Genomic DNA, 12,402 nt, shown 5'->3' on the forward strand with positions numbered 1-12,402 from the left:
AGCCTCGGCTTCCTCCCGGGCTGGGGAGTGGGCCGGGCCCCCCCCCGCGCTGCCAGAGGGATCGTGGACAAGGCAGTCAACGTCTCTGAACTTCCGTTTCCCCATGTGGCTCCGCGCCCTGCGAAGCCAGATAAAGGCGGTGCCCCTCCCCTCAGGCGCCCAGAACCCGACCGCGGTGGGGTGGGACGCCGGTCCCGGGGCGCTCCCCAAACCCACACCCGCCGACGCTCGCCCACGGGGGAAGGCGGATCCCAGCTGGTCCCAAGTAAGGTGCTTCAAGCCCCATTTTCTCATGTGTGTCATGGAAAGAGCTAGCTCAAGTTTGAGGCTGTGCCAGGGAATGTGGCCATTGGTGGCAGCCACCCAGCCGGGACCACAGGAACACTTTCCACCCAGCCGACTTTGAAATGACACTCCAAGTCTCCTGGGACTACAGGAGGCTGAGACATTGGCGACTCTGTGTTCATGGGGTTGGAGGGCAGAGAGCATCAGTGGAGGATCACCACCTCCAAGGTAAAGGGCAGTGGCAGAGTGACAGTATTGGCCTCCTGGCTGAGTCCACCATCCGACTGCCCCTCCTGAGATGCCAAGTCCACCAAGGCCTTCTGCTTTCTCTTTGGGATGCTGAGAGACCACACCCAGCGTGTCCCCTGTGAAAAGAGCCCTGGCACTCAGAGGCTGGGCTGGGTCTGCCCCTACCAATGCTTGGGGCCTGACCACCCACACCCCAAAATGCTAAAGAAATCGCCCCATAAGGAAAAGGTGAACAGAGCCCAAGCCTCCAGAGCTGGCACAGGGTCAGTCCTAGGGCTCCTGGACGAAGGCCTGGATCCTGGGTATCTGTAGGGGCGCTTGGGGGCGAGCGGATGCCCACAGGGTCTCACAGTCCAGCCCAGCCTCAGGTGGTACCCCCCATTTGCCTACACCAGCCGATGTTCAACCCACAGGTTGGAGGTGCGGCTACCCTAGTGTGGGAGGCCCTCGGAGGGAGTGATGAGGCCTCATGGTGCTTGGGGCAGGGTGCACCTGCAGAAAGGAATCCCCCCACCTGTGGTGGGGCTCCCAACCTCTGGAGGGTGGGGCACCGTCCTCCCCTGCCAGGGAGTGCCTGGGATTCAGCCCGTGTGGCCCTAGGAGGGAAGGGGCCTCGCAGGTCCAGCTAGGAGAGCTGGGGGCAGTCAGCCGGGGACACCTGGTTCTACAGGAGCCCTGAGGAGGGAGAGGACAGTCCCCCAGACTCAGAGCCCCTCAGGCATGGTCTTCTGTGGGTGTGTGTCCTGGGGCCAGCCCGCTTGCCCAGCCAGAGCTGAGGCAGAGGGCAGGCTGGTCCGACACCCACTTTGCAGCCTCCTCCCCTGCCCCCAGTAGAGCATTCTAGGGCAGGGGGCTTTGACTGGGGGTGGGGGGGAAGACCAGAATGGGGGCTGGCAGAGTGATGACTGCTGGTGTGTGGGCAGATGGTTCTTCGTGGGAAGCCAAGTGGCTGACAACCAGAGGAAGACTCTCCCCAGGGCTCCATCTGGACCGGCCCTGCAGGGGAGGGCCAGGAGCCTCTGAGACCTGAAACCCTTGGCCTCACCGCTGAGGACTCCGCCGGCCCCGTAACAGAGGTGCCCAGCAACGGGAGGGGCTCGGGTGGCCAGGCTCCATTCTGCACACAGCCCCACGCGGCACCTTCAGGTTTGGGCTGAGGCCCCCTACCCTGAGTTCCCCCTAGACCCTTCATTCCGCTCAAATGGTGCCCTGTGCATTGCAGGCAGGAGTGGCTGCAATTTTCCAGGAGGGGCAGAGAAGGCCAAGGGCACCCACCCCAGACCCAGCCCTGATGCCCATTCCCCGACAGTGGCCCTGGGCCAGCCACACAGCCCAGGCTGCCCTTTTCTGAACGGAAGGGAGCGGAGGACCTAGGGAGGTGTAGCCATCCTGGCGAGGGGGTGGCTTCACAGGATGGCCCTGTGCTGGGTGAGGGGCCCTCCCTGATGACCTGATCTGGCCCTGGCCCTGCCTTCCCCCCAGTCGGCCACACCCCTCCTCTCTGTCCCCTAGACTCCCAATTCCTTGAGTGGTTGCAAGTCACAGCTTCGGATCCTGTCAGGCCCCGCAGTGTGCTCCGAGGGGCCTCCAGGGCTGTCGCCAGCACCCCGCCCAGCCATCTGCGCCCCGGGGGATACACTCTGCCTTTCTCAAGAGCTACTGTGTCTGGAGATGGACTCGGAGGAGGGCTGGGAGGAGGGCTGTCTCCTCAGCCCGTCGTCTGCGGCTCATCCCGTCTCCATTTTCCCTGTGCGTCCAGACAGAGGTGCCAGGCTCTGCCAGGCTCTGCTTCTATCTCCATAAACGACTCTGGACACCTGGAGAGACTTTGAGGGCAGCGGCCACGGGGAGGACGTTGGAGGACAGGCTTCCTGCTCCTACCTGGGGCCAGACCTAGGGCGCCAGGTTGCGGATGGAGCCATGCAAATCCCCCATTCTTGAGTCTTGGGACCCCACCGCTGGACTCCAGGCCATGCCACCCACCGGATGGACTGGACCAGGGCCAGGACCGGCCAGGGCAGGTGAAGAAGGCCAGACCACGGCCCCTGCCCTCCTTAGGGAGCTGGTGCTCACTCCTTGCCACACCTTCACCCACTCCAGGGTGGAGAGGCTGCCTTTGCAGATGAGGCCAATGGGGGCAGAGGACCCTCACCCAGCCAGGGCAGCTGGCCCAAGGCCAGGGTTTCCTTTTTCCTTTTTTTTTTTTTTAAAGATTTTTATTTATTTATTTAACAGAGATAGCACAAGTAGGCAGAGCGGCAGACAGAGGCAGAGGGAGAAGCAGGCTCTCCGCTGAGCAGGGAGCCCGATGCGGGGCTCGATCCCAGGACCCTGAGATCATGACCTGAGCCGAAGGCAGACGCTTAAGCGACTGAGCCACCCAGGCACCCCTAGGCCAGGGGTTTCTAAACACTTTCCTCCCACCCCCTCCCTCTCCCCAGGGCCTTTACCTGGGATCTGTTCAGGCTCCCAGAAAAATAAACACATTAGCCGCTTGGCCGGCCTAAGCTGTGAACAGAGGCAGAAATAGGCTGCAGAGGCCAGACCCCAGCCCAGCCTGGCATGACTCACCTGCAGTCCCCACCCAGGGCAGGTGTTGGGCATGGTGGCTGGGTGGTGTCTGTTGGGGGGTGGGGCTGAGGATATCTGGACTAGGTATATCTGGGGGAGGGTGGGGGTTTCTGGGGAGTTGGGGGTGTCTGGAGGGAGATTGGAGGTACCTGGGGTTTGGGGGCATCTGGGGGGTTGGGGTACCTGGGGAAGGTTGGGGGTGTCTAGGGGTGGGGGTGCCTAGGGGTTGGGGTGTCTGTGGGTAGGAATCTCTGCGGGTTGGGGTCATCTGCAGCTGGGGCTGTCTATGGATTGAGGGTATCTATGGGTGGGGGTGTCTGTAGGTGGAGGTGTCTGTGGCTGGGGGTGTCCGGGGGTGTCTGGGGTGGGGGTTGGCACTGCTGCCAGAACATTCACAACCCAAGGTCAGTGGGACAGCTGGGCAGATGTGCCTGAGAACCTGATCCAGTTGGGGAAAAGGAAGCAGCAGAAGGCAAAGCCGTGTGGAGCCTGGCTGGATTCAACCCTGAGACCTCTCCGGACCTGTCTCCTGTCTGGGAAGTGGGGGGCGGTGAAGCCCGCCCCACTGCTCTTGGACGACAAAGGTCCCGCCCCCCCCAGCTCAGCCTTTTGGCCCGGAGGCTGGACAGGCAGCAGCCCCAAGAGTCTGGGCTCTCCCTGCCCCAGCTGCTGCCCCTCAGGCCCTGGTCTTGCCCCCCTCGGATGCTTTGTGCCGCTGCTGCTGCCCTCCAGCCCATGCGTGACCACAGGGGCTCTGCTACGCTGTCCTTCCCGAGCTGTGGGGCCCTGGGGGTGGGGCTGAGGCAGGTTTGGGAGGCGCATGAATTAGGGTTACTAGGGTTGGGATTGTTACTTGCTTCCCGCCGGTGGGAACCTCTGGCCTCCCTCCTCCCCACAGGGTCCTCCTGGACCTGGGCCCTCCAGGCCCCACCGGCCTTGGTCCCCCTGGTCTCCGTGGTCCCAGCACCAGTAGACAACGCCTCTGCTGCCTGAGGTCCTGCCCTTCCTCCCGGTCCCCCAGGCTCAGAGGCAGTGGCTGTGGAGCGTGACCGGTGCTCTTCTCCCTCGCCTGCCACTGCTTGCTCCCCGCCCTGGCTGATGGAGCTGTTGCGAAGGAGCAGTAGGACGCAGACACCACCCGTGAAGGGCTGGGGGGGGCGCCTCCTGTGGCCCGGCCTGGCCCTGCGCATCCTCAGCTGCCCGGGAGACTGGGAGTCCCAGCAGAAACTGGGGGCTCCAGGACCTCATCTGGCAGTGGCCTGAGGGTGGCCACCCATGCCTACAACTGTACCTGCCCTTCAGGTAGGGCACGGCACCCATCTGCGGCCAGAGACAGCTCAGAAAGTTGGCTGAGCCTGACGCTGCACAGAACCTCACTTTGTTAGGGTACCTTGCCCAGGGGGCTCCTGGCAAATGCATGCTGCCCCTGTCAGGCCCCCAGCCCTAACCCCCAAATGCAGTGGCCACTTCTCCGGCCCCAGCCTGCAGGGGTCCCTCTGCCTGGCTCTCCCCCTGCAGCTCCGAGGGCTCTCCCAGGCCTCCTGACCCCTCTCCTCCTCTGTCCCTGCCATCTGGGGTGTGGCCTTGTCCACTCTCAGGGCTCTCAAGACCATCCTTGTGCTGGCGACCCCGCGACACACTGGAGCTCAGGCTCCCCAGGACCCCACACCTCGTGGCCCCAGTGGAACTCCCTCTGTGACCCTGCTCAACCCCTCTGAAGCCTTCCGCACATCCAACCGCCACCCTCCGGTTTCCTCTCCTTTGCTCCAACATCCAGGCCCAGGCAAATCCTGGGCTCCTGTTGCCCGGGGCCATGGCCCCCCAAAGCTGGGAGAGCCTCTGCCTACCCTGGTGCCTGGAACAGAGCAGGTGCCCCATGAATGTAGGTGAGGGAGGGATGCTTGGGAGATGGAGCCCCCACACGCCAGGGGAGCCACCAGCCCTGTCCTTCCCTGGTCTAGTCTCCTCTCTGCCCACGCAGTGCCGGAGGGAACCTCCCAAACCACCCCTGTGGTCCAGCGCCCCGGCTGGGCCTCTGTTCTCTTCCTTGGCCACCGATCAGGTCCAATATGCTCAGGTGGGCTGCCTGGTGGCCCAGCTAATGGAGCTCCGCCCACACACTCTGTACCCGACCTTATACTCAACTGGGCTCTGCGTCCCTGCTGAGGTGTGGCACAGGTGCGGGCCCACCTTGTTCCTTGATTTTGCTCTCCGAGGATCAAGCTCGGCTTACGTGGGCTGGCGCCTCCATTACAGCCCCCTCAAGTCCCCCTAATCTCAGTGTAGGGCATTCCAGGCCCAGGGGACAGAGGTAGAGACCTGGGCCCTGCCTGGCACATGGAGATACCGTGAAGGGTGGTACCAGGTGAAAGATGGGCGTCTCAGCCTTCTGCAGGCCAGAGTGGCGGGCAGGAGGGTGGCAGCCAGGCCTTGGCCGGGGGCTGAGCCAGTGGGGCTGGGCTGCGAGCCAAGCGTGAGAGTTCCTCCAGCCCACGGGGAGGGGAAGGCCTTGCCCCACCTTCCTGCTCCGACCGCAGCCCCCCCTCCCTGGTGACTCAGCACTGAGAGCTCGGCAGAACCACCTGGGGGGCTGGGGAGGGGGGGTGGGAGGCGGTCGGGGGACTCTGACAGCTGGTGCCCTGTCCTGCGCCTCACGCAGGGACGCCGGCCCTCGGGTGGGTTTCCACTGGGCGTGCGGGGGCCGGGTCCCGTCCTAGCTGCGTGTGGGCCGCGAGAGCCCCTTGGCTTCCCTCACCTCCAAGCCCAGAGAGGTGAAACTCACAGTCTCCAGGATCCACAGTGTGAACCTGCCAGTCCCACGGGGTCCCCCAGCCTCTGGGCACCACCTCATAGGCTACAAAGGAAGGTACCAACCCCCTGGGCAAGACAGCCTGGGGACTGGCCTGGCGGGGCACGCCCCTCTTGGTGCCCACCTGTGGGGCAGCATGCCCCTTTCACAGCAGCCCTGGGGGGACATCCAACAGCTCTGTATCTGCCTCTGGGCTTTGATCTCTGGGAAACAACTATGTTGGGCCCTCTGGTCCCTTTGCCCTCCAGGAGCACTGCCCTGCCCCCCGGAGTCCCTTCCTGGTTTGGGGCTGTGAGGACCCCTGCCCTGCCCCAGCCTGCTGCCCGGTTCAGGTTCTTGGGGGCAGGGACCACATGGCTGGCTGTCCAGGGCCTGGCACACACTGGGGATTGAAGGACATCTCCCACCAGCCCCCCGTCTAGGTACCCTTTCCCCCAGGTTCCCACCAGGGTGTCGCCCACCCCTTCTGGAGGCATCCTTCCAAGAGGCTCCTGCAGTGGGTGGCAGCCCAGCGTTCCCGGCCCCCAGGGCCTACACACAAATGGGGAAGTTGCTGTGGACCCAACACTGGTGAGGGGTACAGGGCAGGGCATTTCCTAATCCCAGAGGGAAGTGGCTTGCTCAACGCCATGTTGAGGTTTGTGCCCACACCGGCCCCACCCCCAGTTGCTGTGTGTTGGGGGCACCCCATGGAGGCCTGCAAGGGGCATTCCACAGCGAGGTCAGCTCCGGGGCCAACGCTGGAGGAAGGAGCTGGAGTCCCGGGCTGTCAGGACGGGACGTCCTTGGGCAGCCCCCTGGTGCTCCCTGCATCTCCCTCGGGTACTGTCCTGGGAGGGAGCGTAGTGTCCAGGCCAGGCTGCCCACCCAGGGGCCACTCTGGCCACCAAGTCAAGCTGTATTACAGGATCCTGGAGCCACAGCCCAAACCCGGCCCTTTGAGCCTCGGCCCTTCCTGGCTTATGCCACCTGACAGCAGAGTCAGCCTGCCGCCCAGTGTTGAAATCCACTCCGGGCTTTGGCGCTGGGAGCACAACAGAAGCAGGACAGCCCCTCCGGCCTCAGTCTCCTCATCTGTAAAGTGGGGAGAGATCCAGGACCACCCGAGGGGTGGCCATCCCCTATGATGCGCCAGGAAGCACGGCCCTCTCACGGGCCCTCCAGGGCTCCTCCAGTGTTGTTACTACCCTAGAACAATTACTGAGCTCCAGCTGTGTGCCCTGGGAGCAGCGCAGTCCAGTCTTGGCTGTGCTAGTTGCCACTGGGCTGGGCAGGGTCCCTCACTGTTTCCACTCTGTGACGAGGTGACCACAGGGTGGCCTGGGGGAGCTGGCCCTGGGGGGCTGTTGGCCGGCGCAGCCCAGGGGAACAGTCTGTAGCGGGCTGACGGGTGGCCCCGAAGAGACAGGTTCCAGTCCTAACCGCCAGCTCTTCGGGATGCGACCTTACTTGGAAATAGGGTCTTTGTGGGTGTAACCAGTTCAGATGAGCTCACTCGGGAGCAGGGTCCTGATCCAGTAGGACTGGCGTCCTTATAAAAAGCGCAGCACGTGGAGACACAGGGAGAAGGCCAGGTGCCGACGGAGGCAGACACGAGAGTGACGTGGCCCCAGACCGAGGGACACCGAGGAGTGCGGGTCCACGCTAGAAGCTGGAAGAGGCAGGAAGGGTTCTAGCCAGGGCCTTCAGCAGGAGCAAAGCCTTGCAGCCGCCTTGAGTTTGGACTTGTGGCCTCCAAAACTGTTATCTTAAGCACCCCAGTTTGTGGTCATTTGTCCCCACAGCTCCAGGACACCCAGTCAGCTGTCAGCAACAGGGATTGTGGCAGGCTGGACGAAGCTCACAGGCCCTACAACCATAGGATGAGCGGAGGGCGTTCTGAGTCGGGGAGGGGAGGGTGTGAGTCTGGTCTCCCAGGCACACTGGGAGAATGTGGGGTCTGGCCTGATGGGTGGGGAGACCACGGGGAGAGAGGTGGGGAGCAGTCAGTGATCAGAGATGCAGGCAGGGAGGCTGTGGAGGGGGCCAGGTTACTCGGGTCACTGAGTGTGGATGCTGGCCCCAGCGGGGGTTGCCGTGTGTCAATGCTATCTTTGGTGGGCCCAGGAGGCTGGAGTCCCTGGAGGACAGGGGAGGGCAGGCTCTGGCTAGGTGGCCACTAAATGCTGGTTAGGTAAGTGAGGGATGAGGCAGTGAGGGGCCTGAGGCGGGTGTGGGCACTGCTGCGAGGGGCACTGGCCAGATGGGGGCAGAGACTTTGGAAGGGCTCTGCAGGCCTGACTCTGGTGGCCAGGATGCCCCTTCACCTGCCCACAGACATGTACTTGGCTACTGGGCATGGGGTGTGGATAAGGAGCCCCAGGGAAGCCGACTGGCCGGCCTCGGAGGGGCCGTGGGGGCTGGCCATGTGTGAGGAGGCTCCCGGTAGGGCCCACTCTGGCCTCTACCATCTTGTCGGCTGTGTGACATGCAAGGGGTGGTGAGTACGGCGCCTCTCTGGGTCTCGTACCCCGAAGCCTTACTGGGTTTCTGGTGAGAGGGTTAGAAGTTCTGGGGTTGTTGGGATCCTGAAGGGGCAGGGAAGGTGCGTGTCCCCCCAAAGGGCGGTAGGAGCTGGCCCTTCCCACGAGAAGTAAGGCCATGCTGTGCCTTGGGGTTATCATAGGTCCAGGGGTGGGGTTGGGCTTAGTGTTGGGTTACTGTAGAGTCAGGGTTGGGGGCCTAGGGTGGCGAGGAACGGAGCTCATTGTTAGGATTTGTTCCCTTCAAACAGGCAGGTCCCATAGGCACCTTTGTTTACCCCGACACACCTGGGGCCCCTTCAGGGCCTGAGCCAGGACCTGAGTGGTTCAGTGTTGTTTCTGACCCTCCAAGCAACAGGGAAGGGAGCATGTTCTCCCATCGTGTGGAGAAGCAAACCGAGTTCTGGAAAGATGTAAGACAGGAGTGGACCAGGATTTGAACCCTGGCTCTCTGACGGCAGGTTACCCCAGTCTGGAGGCAGCAAGGGGGCCCAGGACCTGCGGGATGCAGGTTCAAGGTTATGGGGACCCCCTACAGCGCCTCCAGGCACAGCTGTTTTCACTTGGTTTCTGTGCAAGATGTGAAATCTTCCACTTTTCATGAGGTTTGAATTATTGATCTGCTTGATATTTAGTAACTCCTGGACCTCCCTCCAGGAGCTGCCTCCTGGAGCAGAGTCTTTCTAACCATTAGCTGGATTGGGACGTCTGTCCAGCACTGGCAGGACCCGCTTGGGGATTGGCCTGGGCCAGCCAGCCAGCCAGCCATCCGGGTGGAGAAAACACAGACAGACAGGTGGGGTGGGACCGAGTGCGGACAGGTGGCTGTGTCCCCTGGGCTTGGAGCCCCACCCAGCCTCGGGCCAGGTGCGCTGAGCATGCGTTTTGCCTCGGCTTACTGGGCCCATCGGGTCCTCTTCAGGCCCTGTGGACCCTCAGAGGCTGGCGAAAGCTGTCCCTAAAGCAAGCTGCAGGGGCCTTGGCAGAAAAGTCTGCCGTTGCCTCGGTGAGTGAGGCAGGCTGCCTACAAGGGTGATTTCGTTTTGTTTTGAACTTACAATGGAACAGAAAAACAAAAGCGCACAGGTTAGGAGTACACACAAACTGATGAATTCTCACACACAAAACACACCGTGCAACAGCGTCCAGAAGACCAGCCCCACCCGGCCGGACTACGCCCCCTTCTCTGCTCGAGCGGGGTTCCCCCCCCACCCGCGTGCCCTCCTCCAGGCTGCGTCTTTCACGGCCCATGCGTGATGCTAGGGGCGTGGAGGTCTAGCCGTCCGCGCGCAGCCCCGGTTCCCCCGAGGACCCCCGCCCGGGGCAGCTCCGGGCCCCCCTCCCACCGACCCGGCAGCCCCACCCGCCCCACGTGCATGCCCAGGCCCCCTCCCACGCCCTCCTCGAGCAGCCCCGAGCCCTTCGCCCTGCTAAGTTCCGTCCGGCCCCCGCCTGCGCAGCCCGCAGCCCCGGCCCGTCGGGGCAGCCAACAGCTTCGCGGCTGCGTGCTGGGTGCGCTCGGGGCCGGCGTCCTGGCGCCCCTGGGCCCAACTGGGGAGCCTCGGCCGCCTCCGCTCCAGCCCGCCGGGATCGCCGCCCTCCCTCCGAACTCCGCGGACCCTCTCCCGGCGTCGGGTGGGCGCGGGGGACCCTCCATCCGCCGCTTGGCGCCTGCGCGCGAGGCGGAGGAGAGGAGACCGGAACCGTGCGCCGGCGCTCGCGTTTCCGGCCGGTGGCACGAGAGCGCGGCACTGAGAGCGCCCGGACCGCGGCTGCCCGGCTCGGGTCACCATGGCAACGCGGCGGGACCGGAGGCTGCTCCCGGCGGGCGTGCGCGGTGAGCCGCGGGCGCGGGGCGCCGGGGGGCGGCGCGGGAGGCTCGCGTGGAGCTGGGGGTGCCCTCACGGCCGCTTCCCGGGCCTCCTTCAGCGGGTTCGTCTCTTCTCTTGGTGGCCGGGGCAGCCGCGGACTGGCGGCGCCCTGCTCCGGGCCGGGGCCGGATGGGCCGGGCCTCCCGGTGGGGGCGCTTCCCCCGCTGCGGGTGCCCCCCCCCCGCCCTCTCCCCCCTCCTCGTGCGGGTGCCCCCGCCCCGCCCCGCGGGCACCCCGCGCACACCCTCCTCGTGCCGGCGGCCCCGCGGGGGCCCGTCGCGCCGACAGTGAGAACGGGTTCAAACGCGGGCGGGCGCGTGCGGGCGCGTGGTGTTTTTTTCAGCTATCTGAGACTTGCACAAAAGTTGGGAAAGCAGTACAAAGATTTCTGCTATACCTTTTGCCGAATTGCGTTAACGTGTTCTACCCCAGGTCATTTAGCGAACTGAGGAATTGAGCGCTCTAGGACAAAACCGGGGTTCATGCCCGCGCCCCAGTTCCCTGCAGGTCCCGTGTAGGACCTGCGTGGTCCCCCACTCTTCTTTCCTCTGGACCGGTTCCGCAGTGTTCCGTGGACTTTTAGGAATTAGCTGTTTTGTAGAATGCCCCTCAATTTGGGTTTGTCGGATGTTTCCTCATGATTAATTTCAAGTTATGCATTTTTAAAAAGACTTTATTTTAAAATAATCTCTACACGCAGTGTGGGGGTGTAACCCATACCTGCACTGAGCCAGCCAGGCGCCCCTCCAAGTTACGCATTTTTTATAAGGAAACCTCAACAGTGAAATGGTGCTCTTCTCGGGAGGTACATGATGCCAATTTGTCCCATGCCTGGTGACACTTGGTTAAGTGGTTTAGGTATGTCTCTGTTATAGTTACCATTTTTCCTTTGGTAAATAATGAACACCTTGTGGGGAGATACTTTGAAGCTGTGTAACCGCACTTTCTATCACAAGTGTTTTCTGAAACAATTATTGATTGTATTTACCAAATAAAGATTTTTCTATTTCCCTTATTCTTTCTACATATTAGTTGGAATTCTACCGTAAGAACCTTCTGCCCCCCCCCCAATTTTTTAAAGTAGGCTCCACACCCAGTATGGGGCTTGAACTCAGCACCCAGAGATCAAGAGTCACACGCTCTGCTGACTGAGCCAGCTGGGTGCCCCAAAAAGCTTCCCTTCTCCCCATTTTTCTAGTTATTTATTCATGTTGGTATAGATGTTTTTATTTTATTTTTATTCCATCAGTTATAATCCATTGCTGTAATGTATTTTGTTGCTAATTCTCCAGATTTGGGTGTTGGGAGCCCCTTCAGGTTGGCTTCTGTGTCCTCTCAGCATGCCCCCTGACATTTCTCAGCACCACCCCACGTTCAGGCTCATCTTGTGCTTTCCGTGACCTAGCCTGAATCCGTCACTTCTCGAAGGAGCTCTGGTTCCTCTTCGTTTCGAAGGGGGTGTTCAGAAATCAACGTCAGGTTGTAGGAATGCTTACTGCCCCTGCAGTGTCCTTGCTTTGTGGCTTTCTCAGTGGGCAGAGCTAGGAAACCAGACCTGTCTGTATCCGTATGTACAGATCTGCGTATATATTAAAAGCTGTGAGTTTATATCGATACCTCCAATCAGTTACCCCCAGGTTCGTTCTGCATTCCTTTTCCTCTTTAAATCTGGTTCCTGTTGTCAATGTATTTACTTACATGTTCAATCCTAGACTACACATGGAGTAATTTCAGAATTGCCAATCCATATTTCTGTGAAAAACCTATTAGCTAGAATGTAATACTTGCATGCAGTTGTTTTTATCCTTAGAATATATAGTCAATATTTTTTACAAAGTTATTTTAGTGCATTTATATGGGTTTTTTTCATTTATGTTAATCATTTGTAAGAAAGTTAGGTTCACTTGTTTCTATTCATCTTTCGTTATGAGTCCTTATGGATTTTTAGTTTTGGTATGTGAACCGTGTTCTAAAAGTCAGCAGCTCAGGGGGCACCTGGCTGGCTCAGTTGGAAGAGTACAGGTCTTGATTCCAGGGTCATGAGTTCAAGCCCTACGTTGGGTGTAGAGATTACTTAAATAAGTAAATAGACAGG

The 12,402-nt window shown here is 61.3% G+C and overlaps 1 protein-coding gene and 1 long non-coding RNA gene across 19 annotated transcripts in view; both read left to right on the plus strand.

The window, feature by feature from the left end:
• The first annotated feature begins 28 nt into the window (after window positions 1-28).
• Window positions 29-3,049, plus strand: LOC148163351 (uncharacterized). Of its 2 annotated transcripts, none has more exons than XR_015769282.1 (2): window positions 29-513; window positions 1,458-3,049. It is a non-coding gene; the product is annotated as an uncharacterized LOC148163351 (long non-coding RNA). The 2 variants fall into 2 exon arrangements; XR_015769283.1 differs by having other exon boundaries at window positions 29-265.
• A 7,118-nt stretch (window positions 3,050-10,167) lies between these two features.
• Window positions 10,168-12,402, plus strand: part of CCDC57 (coiled-coil domain containing 57) — a 99,151-nt gene continuing 96,916 nt past the window's right edge. For all 17 annotated transcript variants that reach the window (XM_028112342.2, XM_028112349.2, XM_028112347.2 and 14 more), the window contains exon 1: window positions 10,168-10,273. The gene's annotated coding sequence lies outside the window, so the exon portion shown is untranslated. The remainder of the gene's footprint in view (window positions 10,274-12,402) is intronic.

Source organism: Eumetopias jubatus, unplaced genomic scaffold, assembly GCF_037043125.1.
Source record: "Eumetopias jubatus isolate StellerSeaLion01/CBP00866 unplaced genomic scaffold, mEumJub1_p1.0 scaffold_10, whole genome shotgun sequence".
NCBI classification, from domain to species: Eukaryota; Metazoa; Chordata; class Mammalia; order Carnivora; family Otariidae; genus Eumetopias; species Eumetopias jubatus.